The sequence below is a fragment of the Diadema antillarum genome, unplaced genomic scaffold (assembly GCF_040938485.1).
Source record: "Diadema antillarum isolate AM-2024a unplaced genomic scaffold, OU_Dant_1.0 scf00000072, whole genome shotgun sequence".
Taxonomy (NCBI): Eukaryota; Metazoa; Echinodermata; class Echinoidea; order Diadematoida; family Diadematidae; genus Diadema; species Diadema antillarum.
In genome coordinates this window covers 2284049-2301114 of record NW_027270961.1, presented here as the reverse complement: position 1 = coordinate 2301114, position 17066 = coordinate 2284049, and the positions used below count along the sequence as shown (strand labels likewise).

At 38.9% G+C, this 17066-nt stretch overlaps 1 protein-coding gene across 3 annotated transcripts in view; it reads right to left on the bottom strand.

Moving 5' to 3' along the window:
* The window catches only part of LOC139717191 (metabotropic glutamate receptor 3-like), a 70462-nt gene that overhangs the window by 20772 nt on the left and 32624 nt on the right, over window positions 1–17066 (bottom strand). For 2 of the 3 annotated variants that reach the window (XM_071628691.1, XM_071628693.1), the window contains exon 2: window positions 16737–16811. The gene's annotated coding sequence lies outside the window, so the exon portion shown is untranslated. Of the gene's footprint in view, window positions 1–12904; window positions 12922–16736; window positions 16812–17066 lie in introns of those variants that run through there. The other variant, XM_071628692.1, reaches the window with a different exon arrangement.

Sequence of the window (17066 nt, the reverse complement as noted above, 5' to 3'; positions counted from 1 at the left end):
AAGAATGTTCGCGAGAAGTTGGAATATACTTTCCTTCTTCTCATGCAACGTATCCCTGCTCTTTCCATTTTCCTCTGTGTGTGTGTGTGTGTGTGTGTGTGTGTTAGCGGTTGTGTCTTTCTATGTGTATGTACCTATGTATATTGTACTCTGTGCGTCCGTCGATGTTTTAGTGACTAGGTAGCCCCATGCGTTTTTGCGACAACGTTATGATAATATTATAAGACATTTATGTCGTCTTGTCTCTTGGACTTCCTTCTACACTATCAAAAGGAAAAGAGCAACGGTTGTTCGACGGAATTATGAAACAGCTTCATCAATCCCTTTAAACGGCTACGTCTTGTCAGAAAACATGCCTTACGTTCTTTTGATCTCATGTTGGCAGGTATGGGGGTGGGGTAATACCCTCACGGTCCATTTGTTGTTGTTGTTGTTTCTTCTCTATGAATTAAATGTTCACTTCCCTAGTCCCCTGGTTGTTTTCAACGTGCAAAGCTTGCTCAGATATCCAATTTCTTGTGGGGAATAAGTAAAAAGTCGTTTCATAATGATATTAGATATTGCAATTAAACGCAATTACTGGAGAGACCTAACACGAGCTTGGAACATGATAACACACAAAAACACGCACTCTCATGAACCCTTCTCAGTATGATACGCGTTGTGCCATTTGTACCTGCAGTGGAAGAAGCAGTGATAGTACATCGTGTGTATGAAAAAATCTTTCAACAAATTGTAGAAATTTCTGCTCATAATTATATATCATAATCAATCCAAACATCGCTGGCGACATTGCATTTGTCCGAAAATATGACCTCGATCTAGACAGTGCTTTCTCAAAGGCAGTATATAATGTGGTTAATATGCTTGAAATTGTACACTATCTCTCCATAATAAAAACGGTTTATTATCTGTCAATCAAAATAATATTAGGAATTATTGTTATTTCAGATTCTATGCTTACATGTAATTAAAGGATATTAAAACATTGGTTTATATCTAAGATGAGATTATGTTTCCACATTACACTCTTCCACTAATAATGGTCAGCTTTGAACGAAGTTTAGCAAAAACTTGACGAAGGGAGTTTACTCATAACAGGTTATTACTTTTTTGTGGTGATTCATTATTCGAGAAATATAGAGCATCTTTTTGCTCAGATTATTGTTCTTAATGATATACACAACGCGTGAACCATATTAGCAGACCAACATTAATTCGCAATGACGTCACTCAGTGGTTATTACGCTGAAGATGAAGATTTCTTGTCGTATATGCCAGGCGCCTGAATGTGATTTGTTCAACAGGAGGTAAAGAATCTTAAACCACTATTGGGAACTGCTTGAAATAACGCAAGGACATCAAATCTGATATACAGCGGTTCTTTCGCCGATCCCCTCCCATGGTGTGTATGCTATTGACATTATTTTGAAGGCTTGATGCGTAAAAAGCATTAACCCATTTTTTAGTTATTGTATGTTCCCGGCTTAACTCCACTAATGGAGCCTGTTTTTGTCGGCCACCATTTGACGCTGATGTCAAAAGTGATGAGGGTTAAAACGAAGAGAGAATGAGACATAAAGAGAAAGAGAGCTAAAGAGAGAGAGAGAGAGAGAGGGAAGGAGAGAGAAAGAGGTGAGAGAGGTTGAAGAAAGCCGTGTGAAGAACTTTAGAAAAGTTCTATATCTAGACGGATTATCGGCTGAGTGCAGTGATTATTATACCTTGATTCTTCTCATTGTTTTGTCTCTGCTGTTGGAACTAACATTATTGGCAGCTATAATGACATCCAGCATGAATATCTCCATCAACTACGATTGATAATCGGTTTATAAATTGTATATTTTCAGCAAAACCTACATTTCTCTATTTAGGTAATGTGTCCTGACCAGTAAGCTTGAATGTAATATTACCTTGTGTGTGTGTCTTTTTTTAATGGCTTATACTTATGCCTTTCAGGGGAAAAGTTCAGGAAAAGCTGAGAGATTTGAAGGGTTCTGCATTCCCCTTGGACAAGTCTTAACTGGGACAGAGGAAAGCCGCTGATACGCTAAGAATGGTAAACATGGTTTTTCAACGCGGCCGGTTTGCCCCGGCCGGGTGTGATGAAGAATATGATCGTCAACTTGGAGGCGGAGTCCACCAGCGAGTCTTCCAACATCATTTTATTTTTATGATTTCTCCAGGCCCTATGCGAAGACCAGCCACAATTCTGTTAAATGCATTCGCGGCAATGCGAAAGGGTTAAGATTAAACCTGATCATCTATACGACGCCCTTAGTCCCACGCACGTCACATCACTTGCCATGCAAGATGAGGCTCTGCCGTCGGGTTCCATGCAACTCAGTTTCGTTACGCTGCGGAAGAGTTCGCACATTTCCGCGACATCCATCATATGACGTCAAGCGACTAATTGAAGATGATATCTAGATTAGACTTGATGCTTATTTGTTATTAATTGTACTTCGGTGATTTTCATCGCCCCGCCTCTTTCTGCTTCCGGCAGGTTGACAAGCGCTACAGCGAGGATTTCACGGATAAGGGAGATGGAAATTCGACTTGATTTTCAAGAGAGTTTAATACCCGCCATCACACGTAGTTAGAACTCTCCTCGAAATTTCCGTAATCGACTGAATTGCCTTTAGGTACAGCTATTCATTGTCATTATCACCGAAAATCTGCACCGAATGGTTGGACCTACGTAGATTTCTAGATGTACTACATCATCTCCCCTGTGATGTTGGCTGCTGATCTAAACACTGACGGATCCGCACCACACTTATTAAATTTGCACACTTATGATGGTAGCTAGCGACATCTAAAAGTGAACAGCGTTTGCGCGTTGGATATCAAGCTGTACATCAGTGTGTCAGATATTATGACACATCACATATTGAATGCGAATGTATTTCTCAAGTCAACTAATTTGGTGTTTCCCATTACTTGACAATCCAGTGTTCAAGTTTGACTTTACATCACACCTTGCATTGTAACAAGCTGTAACACGTCATCTTTTACACATTTCTGTCTTTAGCAAGTTTCCTTGGTCACCAGAATTCCGAGCTTTTGGTTATGGAAGAGAGTAAGAGCCCCTTACTTTCCGATGCCTAGCTCCTGTTGAACATTTCAAGAAAGCGGAAGCAAAACTTCGCTCAGAGTACGGAAGGGTGGCTGTAACTAATGCCCGAGACGGGACTGGATCGAACAGGTGCTTCCGTGTACCGGTCTGCGACTAGCTTCACATGTTCTTGTGATGCCATAGCATGTTGATTCTAAAACCATAGTCAGTATCAGCGCCTATTACTATGAATATTAAAAAAAAAGATGGTCAGGGACATTTCCTTGCAAAGGGAGCGACTGTTACACTCGGTCTTGGACCTATCATAATGATTACCTGATCATGGGATATTGTTTGCAGCTCTCCGGAAGAGCCATGCCCGGTGAATGCTGAGATCGGTGTGATACAATGTCACTAAGTCCTTTATCTGGTTTAGGTAAGTCTACCATCACAGTCGGCAACCTATCTATGTCCTTTAATAGTAAATGGCATCGGAAATGTACACCTATATACTCTCCTTGCAAGGGAATAAGCAAACTTTTCGTGAGCGGCACAAGAGCAGATGAAAGAAAAGGGGTATAATACTGATTGGGAAAAAGAAGTAAGAAAGTGATGGTATTCAGAACTCTCTCTCCCTCTCTTTCTCTCTTTCTTAAAAAAAGCCGCTTATATACATTCTAAAATATGCACTTGTACTGAAGATAAACCTTGTCTGTCAACCTTCTGGAGATATTAGAGACTCTTTCTCCCCCCCCCCCCTTCCTCATGTCTTTCCTCCAAGACTTTAATAATTACTCGCTTCTCAAGGCCCACTCCTTCAAGAAAAGGTTCCTATTCTCGCTAACCCTGTGAGCCATTTATACCTGCTTCGAGGCTTCTCTTCTTCTTTTTTGCCAGGGGCGTCTTCTGTGTGATAATTTCAGGAATATTTTTTTTTTCACCAGTCAGCCAAAAGTACGCCCTCTTTTCTTTCTCTATGTATACTGTATCGCCACAGTTCTTATCTGAACTTATTTCTACAGATAGAAAATAATTATATGAATGTATATATACTGTATCATATGCATGATATACATAAGTTAATTTATAAAAATGACACAGATAATCACGTATAATGTTTTCCTTTTTTGTGGTTATAAAGTTGGTGGTGTTGGTGGCATATTGTTCAGGGTTTTGCTAAAGATTAAATATTGGAAATGCACGCCTACGCTTATGTCATAAGCCTCGGTTTGAAATTCAATTTTCTGTTGGCGACCACATGACACTGTCATTGATGGCCAATTTCTTACGTCTTGCAACAGCTCACGTGCTATTTTGAGACGCGTTGATTATTGATAGGCCCGAGACTATGTAATGCGCAATCCAGGCATCTCCTGCACTTGAGTATTTTGCCGTCTGCTTGGATGTCTAGGTAGTGTTAAGCTCCACAATTAGTTTCACAAAAGGGATGAGAAGTAAAAGCGTACTGACACATAGGCCTATATAGAATCTTGCAGAAACAGGACTTGAACTTGAAAAAGGGTACATCATGTCGGTCATCGGCTAAATCAGCCCATGAGGGGTACATGAGGGTGAATAAAGGAAGACCATTTTTCATCAGACTGTGTTCCTAAACTGCGCCGTGCCCGTTGGTGTATTATGTGGGTATTTTTGCCTGCCAGACAGCAAGAATTTTATGTAACGAAATGTAGCCATTGATGTTCGTATCTCGTATGTGAAATGAAAGTGCGCCCCGAACACTGGTGAAACATGGCTGACGCGACCTGAACATAGCCATGCTTTCTAAAGCTCCTTTCTCTCATCGTACTGCTTTGTTGATAATGATAATAGTGGCTTTTTTATAGCGCCTTTCGGTGCTCATGGCACTTCAAAGAAGAAAAGAAATATATATATATATATATATATATATATATATATATATATATGTACAAACATGACAGGAGGGAAGAAAATATCAAACAACAAACAAACACATACCAGATAAAGAACACAATTTTCTGAACATTGCAGTTAGATAATCATCAATGTGAGACGAACAAATAGGTTTTTAGTTTGGATTTGAATGTTCCTGTAGATAATAATAATTGGCCTAGCTGAATAGGTAATTGAATCCACAGTTTTGGTCCCATAACTGAGAAAGTACGATTTCCCATCCATGTTTTATTCTGGGTTTTGAAGTAACAGTGCATCTGTACACAAACGCAGAGTTTGTGTCGGATTGTACAGTATTTTGAAATAAAGTCACGCAGGTATGCGGGGGAAAAACAGTTAATTGAATGATGTACCAATAACATAATCTTAATGTGGTCCTTTTCTTTTTAACTGGCAGCCAATGTAAAGAACGAAGACTTGGTGATATGGAATAAAGCTTTTTAGTGAAAGTTAACAACTGGGCAGCAGGATTTGCAACCGTTGTTAATAATCATCTGTGTTCTTTCCATTTAATCTCCCCACCCCTTTCCTTTATCAATTTTAAACTCTAACCGGAGCTTGATTTTGACATTGACGCACACATAAACACCATCCGATTCCAAGCAAGATAATATTTAGGACTTTCCAAGTCACATCATGCACATTCGATGTAATTTATCTAGGCTAATTCTAGAGTCGCCGACGTCGAAATGTGAAAAAGATTTACTGGGTATCAAAAATGGATTGACAAACAGGTCGTGTGGGTTTCTCGAGACGAACTGCCCCGATCGGAAAGATAATAAAGCATATCCTGATGCTGATTCTTTTTTTTCCCTTCTGAAACAGACCCCATGATGAAGACTTCGCTCATAAATTACACACCAACAATATTATGTTGGCCGGTCGCGTATCCAGCCCATTTCACACTGATGTTAATAGTTACGTTGAAAAATACAGCTGGGCGCAAATAAAACCCTAAAGAGCATTAAATTTCAATCAGCAATTAATCTAATCAGAGGATGATCCATTCACTTTCGCCTGAATCTATTTGATATGTGCATTAAGATCGAAACTCTTGGATAGATTACAGAGTCGGTGTCTCCCAGAGTATAATTAAACTCCCGCGCTCCAAACGTACAATTTGCTCTAGAGACAAACGTCATAGACACGTGATAAGACCCCTTCACGACTTCTTTCTCTTTCCATTAGATGTCATCAACAACATTTTAGTTACACCTGGTTTTTTTTCCACCCGAAAACAGTAACGTGCTGTCGAGTACCCGCTGCTTATGAGAAAAGCATGTTCCGTGTAATTATCTTATGAGAATCGGGAATTATCAGAATAGTATCGACGGCAACCAGTTAACTAAGCCAATTTAGCATTTAACTGTGTTTGCTATCCGTCTCATCGCTCAAATTCCATCACATCTTATCCAAAGATTAGATTATCCGGAAACGCCATCTTACGATCTTAATGTTCTAACGTGAATCATGATAACCAAACTCCCACGCTCCAGAAAAGTCTACTTTGTCTAACCTTGAAACTCTGTGCATGGCATTTGACATCACAGTACATAGCGTGGCACGGTGTGTAATGTCTGAGTTCAACCCCCCCCCCCCCCCCCCCCCCCGATTGGTAGAACTAATCATCGTTCATGTCATCGCCGTTGTGATTATGACATCATAACACATGACATCGTAATATGATAATGTCGTCTCAGTTAAGTACCTCTTTACCGCGTTACGACATATATGACTACCCCCATCGTCAGACTGTTGAATCCAACTTAGATAACGTTAACCTTGCAAACAAAGACCGTTATTTATGTTCCTTAGAAGAGTGGCGTTGGGACGAAGTGTCTTGGTCAAGGACATACTTTAGGTGATATAACGGGCCTAGAATTCCAAACCTTTCATACTGTGAATACAGAATACATGGCACAAGACCCCGACACCCATGGACCTTTACCCCTTTGAATACTCGGACCTCTTAGACTAGCCCTAAATTTGAACGCCTAGGAGCTAGTTTGTACAGACGAATTCTTAAATAACTACAGTATATCAGATTTTGTTGATAGAGTTTAGTCTTAAAGGCATATTTTACCATTTGCAGATGAAACAAAAACCCAGCATTAGTGCTTTAAAATAGTTCTAAAATGTGACTTAGGAACAGAAACAACCACTGTAAAAATGAATCACTAAAATCGATGTTAAGTATTGTTAAATATACAAAATGCGAACAATAGTTGTAATAAAAATGCTTCCAGATTAAACCGTCTATACAGTTACGATTTAATGAGAAAAATACAGATATCTCCATATATTTTAGGCTACATCGCGAAAATGTTATATGATAGAATGTTTTGTGGTACAACAGACCTACACATATGCATTAAATGTCATATCTTGATTTTTTTAATTACTGTTCCCAAGGGTAAACAGGACCTTTAATTGATTACTTCCATAAAGTCATCTCCTCCACATTCTCTCCAAATATGGGTTAAGTCCTTCGTAATCCCCAAATCCCACCTGCGATTTATGATGAATTCAATATAGACTTCCGACTGAAATCGGATTACGGCTCTACATTTCAGCACTATGCCCTGAGCAGAACGTTTTGGTGGGTTGAAAAACCGAAAGATGAATGGCCGACTCTACTGAGCCTCAATCACATCAGTACCAGAGTGGTTTTGATGGGGAGCAATAATGTGGAAATGATGTTATATTGATATCCGTCCGTCCGGGAATTGGCAGACTTGCCCGGGAAAGTGTCTTCAATGTAAACACTCTGCTTCCCAACAATGCCCTGCCAGTCCGATACCCAAGCAACGCCATGTACGCGTTCATTCACCTGGGTTAAGAGGGGATACAGCATGCAAGATTCGACCCCAGAACCTGCTAGGCACATGGCCAGTGTTTTATCGACTGCAATGTACCACAGCGGTTTTACAAATACATATCACAATGTATCAATGTCGTAGAAGTTTGAGTGAATGCATAATTTCCAGGCCTCCAGATTGAATCCATACATTGACTATGCTATGTCGGACAAGGCTCGACAGAGCCTTTGGTGTTTTGGTTGTTGCTGCTGTTGTTGTTGTTGTTGTTGTTGTTGTTATTATTATTATTATTATTATTATTATTATTATTATTATTATTATTGTTGTTGTTGTTGTTGTTGTTGTTGTTGTTGTTGTTGTTGTTGGGTTGCTACTATTCAATGCATGAAGAAGGTAATATATACATCGATATATTGCGGGAGAGTGGTCATAATGTGCACGGTCTTCTAAAATTTTAATTCCCTGGGTAGCGCTCAAAATAATATGAGCATCTTGAGGATTTTTCTATCCAGACTTGGAAACAGTGTCAAGAGTGCCGTTCAAGCAATGGCTCGAGAAAAAGTTCCCCCAACGTGATCATAGTCTTGCCCCTTCTTAGGAACTGCAACATTTATAGAAATGAAGTGTTGCAGTCATTTCACTTTCACTGTCTCAGGAAAGGGGGTGTGGGCATTTGCAGCAGACACATACGATCTTAAAGACAATACACCAGTCCAATTGGCCGTAAATGTTAATGGATAGTTTCTGTAAAGTTACAAAGATAATTGGAAGAGCTTTAGAATGAAAGAAAGCATTCAATAACGTTCAAAATAGTACGTGATAAAGATAAGTAGTCGTTGACGCTTCAAACTGCAATACCCATTTATCATTTGAGGCTGTTCCCTGTCAGATGCTGGGGTCTGAGAGTAATCACGCAGTCTTTGAGAGATACGATATGTGTAATCACGCATGTTTGCTTATTTTGAAAACTGGCGTGATGCATGAATGTGTACACAGCGAGGAGTGGTGGGCATTAATGCCGATAAAATGCTATTCCGTCCGCAAGGCGGTTGCGAGGGTGAGAGACTTTTGGCCTCGCTAATAGCCAGTAACGCACATGATTGCCGGGAATGTGGAGTCACGAAACCTCATCTCTACTGGAAATTACAATCGCATCCATTCTCTTTCCCCAGTAAGCCCCTTTCCCTTCCTTCCCTCCCTCTCTCTCCCTATCTATCTATTTATCTATCTATCTACTTTTCCATCGTAGGGAGCCTTTATCACAATGTCAAAGTTTCATTCTGAATGAGTTCACTTACAGCAACTGCTGACGAATCGTCAGATTAATAAACGACGACATGGTTAGAATGTCAGATTTGCATGATGGCGGTACAGTCTCAAGGCGACTTTGACAAGGAGAAATCTCGTCATCATTCACTCCGAATCAACTCACAAAACGACTTCTTCTCCGATTTCCATTGCAAGCGTAATTTCTATCCAAGAGTCGAGGCGTGTCATTCTAATTGCGCCTAACAGATACAGGTTAACTTGTAGAAACGGGAAAAGTGTGCAGAGAAAGAATTGATCCCTAAATACGCCACAAAGCAATCGATATGATACATGTATAAGACTTTGGTATACCTGGGAAAGGCCTACATTCAAACAGTCATTATAGAGCTTGTACCACGCATCGGGAAATGTTTATTTTTTGTAACTGGTAGATTTCTGGCTTGGATAATTTTCTTATCTTTTCGGACAATCTTACAAAGGAACATTTTCATCAGGGGTCTTTAGGAATGCTAGAGATATAGATATAAGAGGAACGGATCTCAGACAAATGCTTACAAATAATGATTACACCAACACGACCGAAATGAGTATTTATCTGTTGACATCATGTTGGCATCATTCTAACCACAAATATTATAAGGTCGAAATGCAAACTATAGTTCGTGTCAAGCTATATAATTATCAACCTACTAAACCGACTGATATTTGTGTTATTCATAAACCAGATGTCATGTCTCCATCTCTTGCTGTTATTGTTTTCATTTTTCGTAAAAAGTTAATATCTAAACAGTTAGGGACAATGGACTAATATATTGCATGATATTATTCACCATGTAACAACACTTTCACATGCCGGTGCCAGTAATGACGTAGTCTTAATTTCATCTCATGATTCAGCATACGAATTTCACAATCCCGTGATACACAAGGTTAATTTGAGCAAGATGGTACCTCAAGTAGGTAAAAATGAGCTATTGGCAAGGAAAAGACAAGTGGACATGAAGTGAGAATTTAGTTTGGCCAGCAATTGTGGTTTGCATCATCGTCAATCTTGCTTTGGAACTGTAGGTTTCCCTTTTAAACCTCCCTGTTACCTTGGTGAAAATCTCACATGCTTCACTGAAAGATTTTTTTTCTCATACGAATGCCACCAAGAATAGTCTTATACTAACCAGCGTACTCTTCCTAAGAGAAACAGACCCTGAGGAATTCACGGAAAATCATGTTTATGGATTTAGAGCTGAAAATTCTCACTTCATGAGTCGGTTAAGTCAACCATAGAGTTTCCTATCCATAGATTACCCTTTCCTTTTCCAATCGGTTTACTGATCTTCCACAGTGCTGTCGTCGAGCTATAACAGCATTTCAAATCAAGTCGGCAGAAAAATACGCCCGCGGTGTCTCCTTGAACTTCAACTTTTCACTTTTTTTTAACGAAAAGGGATCAGAAACGCTTGAAATGTTTCGCGCGATTAACATAATTGTACAGTAGCGAATGCAAGGCTATTCTTTAATCTTCTATGAGATATACATGACCATTTTGATTATCATCTGGAAAATGTTGAGAAGTCAATTCGACTGGAATATTATGTATGTGTGGCTATTTGACATAGAGAAAAAAGTGATATATCAAGGTCGAACACCACTCCATACACACTTGAACATTACAAGGGTAAACCAAACGACAGAATTATAAATACCTTATCTAGATAGGACTTAGATTTATGAAATTTCACACTGTTCATGTCTTCATGGAACAGTAATGTCAGTCGCCGCCACGAATTTATATTTCAGTAGATTATTTGTTGATATCATCGCCCTACAGTCACCATTTTTTTAAACAGTAACCGGTCTTTTTGAAACTTCTACCATCATACTTTGATCTTATTTGAAGTCCTGATATCATTGAGCGTCATGCACTCTTCTCTACTCACTCTACTCTACACAAAGTGGCTGTACTTCAAATGCTTGCGTAGGTGCCTGTTTTCATGTACACGACAGATTTTATTTAAGTTTCACTTGTGAAACTTTCACACAGGGTTCTTTAAAGCCCGAAAACAAGACCATGAGACCCCCTCCATGGTGCCCTAGCCTCTGCAGGTCATACACGTGTCTCCGCAATCAATCTCCTTCGTATCGCGGTGTCTCTCATCTTGTCACTCTGCACGACGCCGTATTACCTCATTCACAGACAGTACAATAACGTCTACAGTATCAGACGACTATGTTTTCTGAGCTCATGTACATCCCCTCTGGAATTCCCATTAAAACACTCATACCGCATCATCCTCAAGTATTTTTTAATACCTGAAGAATTATGGTCATGCAATGGATTTGTCCATCAATGTACTTTGAAAACGCAGTGAAGTAGATTTGTCCACGAGCATTCCTTTTAGCCGATTTTATCCTCATTATCATCAAAATATCATTTTGAGGTCTAGGAAAGGTAGCATCTGATACACTTACGTATAATTCACATTTTCAGTTATTTACAGTGATTGTGAGTCCAACGGGAAGGATAAGTCAATGACACTTTCATCAACTAGCATCACGACAAATTTTTATCAGTATAATATTGTGCAGCTCGACGTTTACTTAAATTTTGTTCCTGATGAAAAAAAGCAACTAAATTCCAAAACGCAAATTGCATCTAGATAATTTATCGCTTCATATGGGATTGTGAGCTCCATTCAAACCGTCAGATTGGTATGAATTATTCTCTACGAAGGAACAAAAATAAAAAGTCTCGCCACGCGTCATGGCTCACGGCACATAAAGGAAACTGCTAACATACGTCAAGGGGCGGCCTTTATCGGGGGTAAAAATGATGGTCGCTTTGAGAACAAGTCGTATGTTGGAAAAAGCAGACCCATTCCATCGAATCACCCCTTTTGCCATGTCATTCAGGCGTTGGATCTCATCTTTCACGTGACCCATTGTTGACGGCAAACTCTCATTGTCTGTTAGATGAGCAAAGGAAAGGTATTCTGATGAATATCAGATTCGAACGGCAGATGCAGGCTGCTGTAGTCTGCGAAGAAAAGAATAGCTGCGGATTCTCCGTGGCGGAGGAAGAGAACGAGTCGCCGGCAGTGTATAGCTCGCCATTCCTCCATTTCCTTAGAGTGTGCTTAATGAACTGTTACCCACAGCAAGCTAGCCACTGATTTGATTCTCACGTCACAGCATGTATCCATTATTAACGAACGCCTTGACTCCAATTTTTAAGTCCAATTCCAAAGAGATCACGCGGAGAAAGAAAAAATTATCATTAAACTATATCCTCTTTTGACCCGTCTCTCCCTCTCTCTCTCTCTCTCTCTCTCTCTCTCTTATTATGTTACCATGGGTACGCGAGTGGAGACAGTGTCAATTAAAATTAGATATTCAAAGGGCCGAAACGGCTATGAAATGAAGAGTAGAGGCCTTGAAAACTACATTTTATGAGTAATGCCAGTCGCTTTTCTCCCAATATGCAAAATTTTGCAGAACATACAAACGCAAGCACCTATTACTAGCAATAGGACCGGCTGTTTAAGTAGATAAGTAACAAAAGAAGGTAAGTAACAAAATAAATCTGACGGAACAAACAGCGACAAACCCGACGAAAAAGACAGTGTAAAGTTTACAATTGCAAGTTAATGACATTCAGACCTGAATAGTTTTTTTTTTTCTAACCGATAATCCATGAAGTTACGTTAAAAAAAAAAAAAACTACAAGATGTTACGTCGCTTTGGATTAAGATGTTTGTTTAACTTTCTCTAGAGCAACATATCCTTTTACTTCTTTATGCGAGACATTCTTTTTCTATGTGAACACACTTACCAAGACCAGGAATATCCATTACAGGTTCGCGTGGCTTATATCCTTCAATCAAGTACCAGGATGAGTTCTTTTCTTGCGATTCCTTGCATAAATCCGCTGCAAATGATCAGGTATGTACGCTCAAGGACGACGTTATATCGTTACTGCAGGCATTTCAGACTCACAAATGATGAAAATTGCATTAGGCTCACAAAAGAAGCGCGCGGCGCGCCACTCCAAGATGGAACTCGGCGACGGTATCCGTGTGACAAGCCTGGTCAAACAACGGACTTTATCAACACACGCATTACCCGGAATGAGAGGGAGAGAGAGAGGAGAGAGAGAGAGCCAACCTTCCCTATAGCTGCTTTTGAGGCTTATTAGCTAACGAGAGTGGTGGTCGACGGTGTGCTCTTGCTCCGCCTAGCTCTCAAGTCGCTTTAAAGAGTAACGGGAAGCAGCTTCTTCATACGGTGGTGGTTTGGGACGCATGCGCACAGCGTCTGTGATGGCAAGCTGGCGAGCGTGCTGTTCACACAAGTTTTTCTCCGTGTTTTTTTTTTTTCAACTTGGTCCGCAATGCAAGTGAGAGGAATGGTGCTGCATTTATGATAAGAATAATTCTTGTGCTACCTGCTCATTTTAATAGTATCTTACCTTTATGGTGTCATACTACACATTGATGGATCTCATGCCGTTTAATAATTCAAGTGCCTAGCAACTCTCTCTACATTGTAGTGATCTTCAAGATGCGAAATTATTTACCTGCATTTAATAATCAAATACAGACAAATCTAAGTGAAGGATGGATGTGCTATATAAAAGGGTCGGTGGAGATTGATGCTGTCCTCTTCCTTGCATTATCAATTTCCCTGTCACTTTGACTACCGCAGAAGTCCTTAGGAAACTTTGAAAACTGTTATCATTACAGGATCTAAAGATTCTATCATTTTGGCATTTTTTTTTCATGTTAAGTAATAGCCTTGGGTGGTGAAATTTTATCCAGTATCAATATTTAAGGAGAAACGATAAACATGATAAAGGGAAACCTTCTTGTGAATAAAATAACTTTTAAAGTCAAAATCATGTTCTCAAGGGGATGTGTTGCATAGATATATTTTGACTAACAACATTTTTCTATTATTGTATAACCTCGAGTAAATTTACAGCGAAATGACGTTTCATAATTTGTAAAGCACTGCCAACAAATCAAAGAATGTGAGTAAAGGAGACATTAAATTATCAACATTTAAAGGTGTAATTTCTCACAGTATTTTTACAAACTAAAGATCCCTTTATTATTACCAAATGTGTTTAATGATTTATTCGTATTAGTTAGCTCTGTTCATTTGTATGATACCCGTCAGAGGAATTAACGGAGACAACCAAAGGTACGCACAACATTAGCCCTGAACTCATTCTAAGTAAAATTCCCCAAACTATGGAATGCTCTTCCAGAAGACATAAAGCATAGTTCTACTTTATCACGATTTGAGAGATTGTCCTTTAACATGCTCCTCCCGAGGGGAAATTGACAAATCTATTGTCATCCTACTCACACTTTGTACTCACATGAATGAAAATCATCGGTTGCGAGCACCTATGTCTCGAGTCCATCTTTCGCTTATATACTCCCATCTTTCCAATCATACTCACCTCGTTTTCTACTCTTTTTTCATCTCTCCTGGATTTTCGCCGTTGTTTGCCATGGTATCTATGCATATACATATATATATATATATATATATATATATATATATATATGCATGCTGTTTTTTCCCTCTCCCACCAAACCAAATGTACAAACTTGAAATGTATATTGATATACATTCTCCGTCACTGCGGTGACACTGCGTCAAATCTAGTTGGAAGAGAAGCTAATTCTACTTGCACAAAGATCACTTTTTAACTTTTTATAGCGTATATTACATCAATTGCACAAAAAAAGCATCAAACAATGCAGCGTGGCACACTAGCTTCAGCACTGCACAAAGTACGAAAATACTCTTTCCAGAGGTCAGTACTTCATCCGGAAGAAGAAGAAGAAGAAGAAGAAGAAGAAGAAGAAGAAGATATAGTTATGTATCTCTGTGTATCTTTTTATTATATACTCCTAAATTGATGGTGAATAAAAACTGACCTGAACTGAACTGAACTGAACTCTCTTAAACTACTTTAGATAATAGTGTGAAAGTATAGTGCTCTTGTTATTTCCTTGTTTCTTGTATTTTTTCACCTACTGTGTTGGAACGTCTATTTTAGTTTGTTGTATGCTTGTTTCATGGCGTTTAATTCCTCCATTCATCATGGTGTTTATATTTGATTCTTCGCATATATATATATATATATATATATATATATATATATACGAAGGAACATTAATTGAGCATTTGATCGCAATGTGTGAAGAGTTTGGTAACAAAACGAGTTAACTCGATTTCTGTCAATTTGAGATATTTGCGGTGAAAGATGACGAAAAACAGAAAATCTAAATAAATTATGGAATTTTTTCAAGCGTAACACCAAGAACGTTTCTTGTTTTTATAGCAAGTGAGGCAACATTGAAAAGGTTGTATTTTGTTCTGTCTGACGACGGTCTTACTTTAAAACGTTAAAAATGGCACTTAAGCCGTTTTTGCGCTCAAACTCTTAATATTGTAATTCAATCAGATTTTGTGCCCATTATTTTTACAATCCTCATCAATGACCAACGGAGGAAATCCAGTAGCTTCCTGGATTGACCGCTAGAAATTAATGTGTCCTTACCATGCTTACAGTATGTCATTACATATTTTAGATAAAGCTTATACCTGACTCCTCCGTGAATGTATCAAAAGACATTTAATTAGACATCAAGATCTACCACAATTTTCTTATCACATGCAACCAAAATTAGTATGCTTGTTATTGTTTGGAATCTTGTAATACAACGGTGATGTACAAAATAGTAATATATTCAAAACATCTGAAAACCGGTAAGGCCTGACAACCAAACGTTAGTGGAAATGGACGACTTGAACAATTCTAGGGGGTAAAAAAGCATCCGTACAATTGAATACATTAGGAAACCAGCCTATTACGCCACCGTTCCATCTCCTGAATCCGTCCATCAATCGATTTGAGGCGTGAGTGGTAGTGACCTTTTTTTTTTTTCTTAACAGGTTAGATAGACGTTCCATCAAGGAAATTTGGGCGAACCGGACAACCATTAGTGTGGTCATGTTTGTGTCTTCACCACACTGTTTCCCCTCCAGTATTAGTGACTCATAATGCATTTTGCAACCATGCCAAAAAAACAATGCATTTCATTTTTCACTTCGCATTGGTCTGAGGGAGAAACTAAAATCACACATGTCATAAATATGGGTAAACGGATTCAGAAAAAAACAAGACCAAGTTTTCACGATAGGATAATGCAAACCGTAATCTATATTTGTACAGAATGACGCCAAGTATGATTCAATAAGACTATTTGTATTTTACTGTCTTTACTTGTCATACTCTTGTCATGTCCATCTCATTCCTCGAATCTACCAAATGTGTGATGAGAAATAAAGAGCCACATACAGTTCCTTGTGAACAAGATTCTATTTCACTTTGTACTTTTTTTAACAATAAAAATCACACTGTTAGAACAATCGAGCAGAAGCAATTGTGGAGTTTCCTTCTTCCGCATTTACCGTCACCCGCTTTGTCCCATATCCTTTTTCTTAAACTGGCAATCATCACACAAGCTTGGTTTTTGTTTTCGTTATTTCCCCTCCTATTATTAAAAGAATGTTCATGTGTTTGACTTTCTCATTGAAATTACTTTAAGTTTGAATTTCTCCATGTCATGAGAGCGGCCACTTACCTACCTTCCGCTGTTGAAAGACAATCATAAAGAGTCCTAGTTGTCAACGGTTGCCAAGAGAACGAACTCTTCATTCTGCGTAGAAACAAGAAAAATAGAATTGATTTTCAACAAGGAGCGACAGATATTCCAATCTACGATGAAGCAGCAGAGCAGCATGAAGGAGCCGTTGCTATGACAATACACACTGTAATGGGACAAGAACGGACATCTGTATGTTATTTCCACATCAGGTGAGCCCACACAATGCAGCACAGAAATTTATGTTGCCGACGGACGTCAAAATATTTCGATTTACTGCATGGGTCAGTCAAGATAATACTCGTCAAA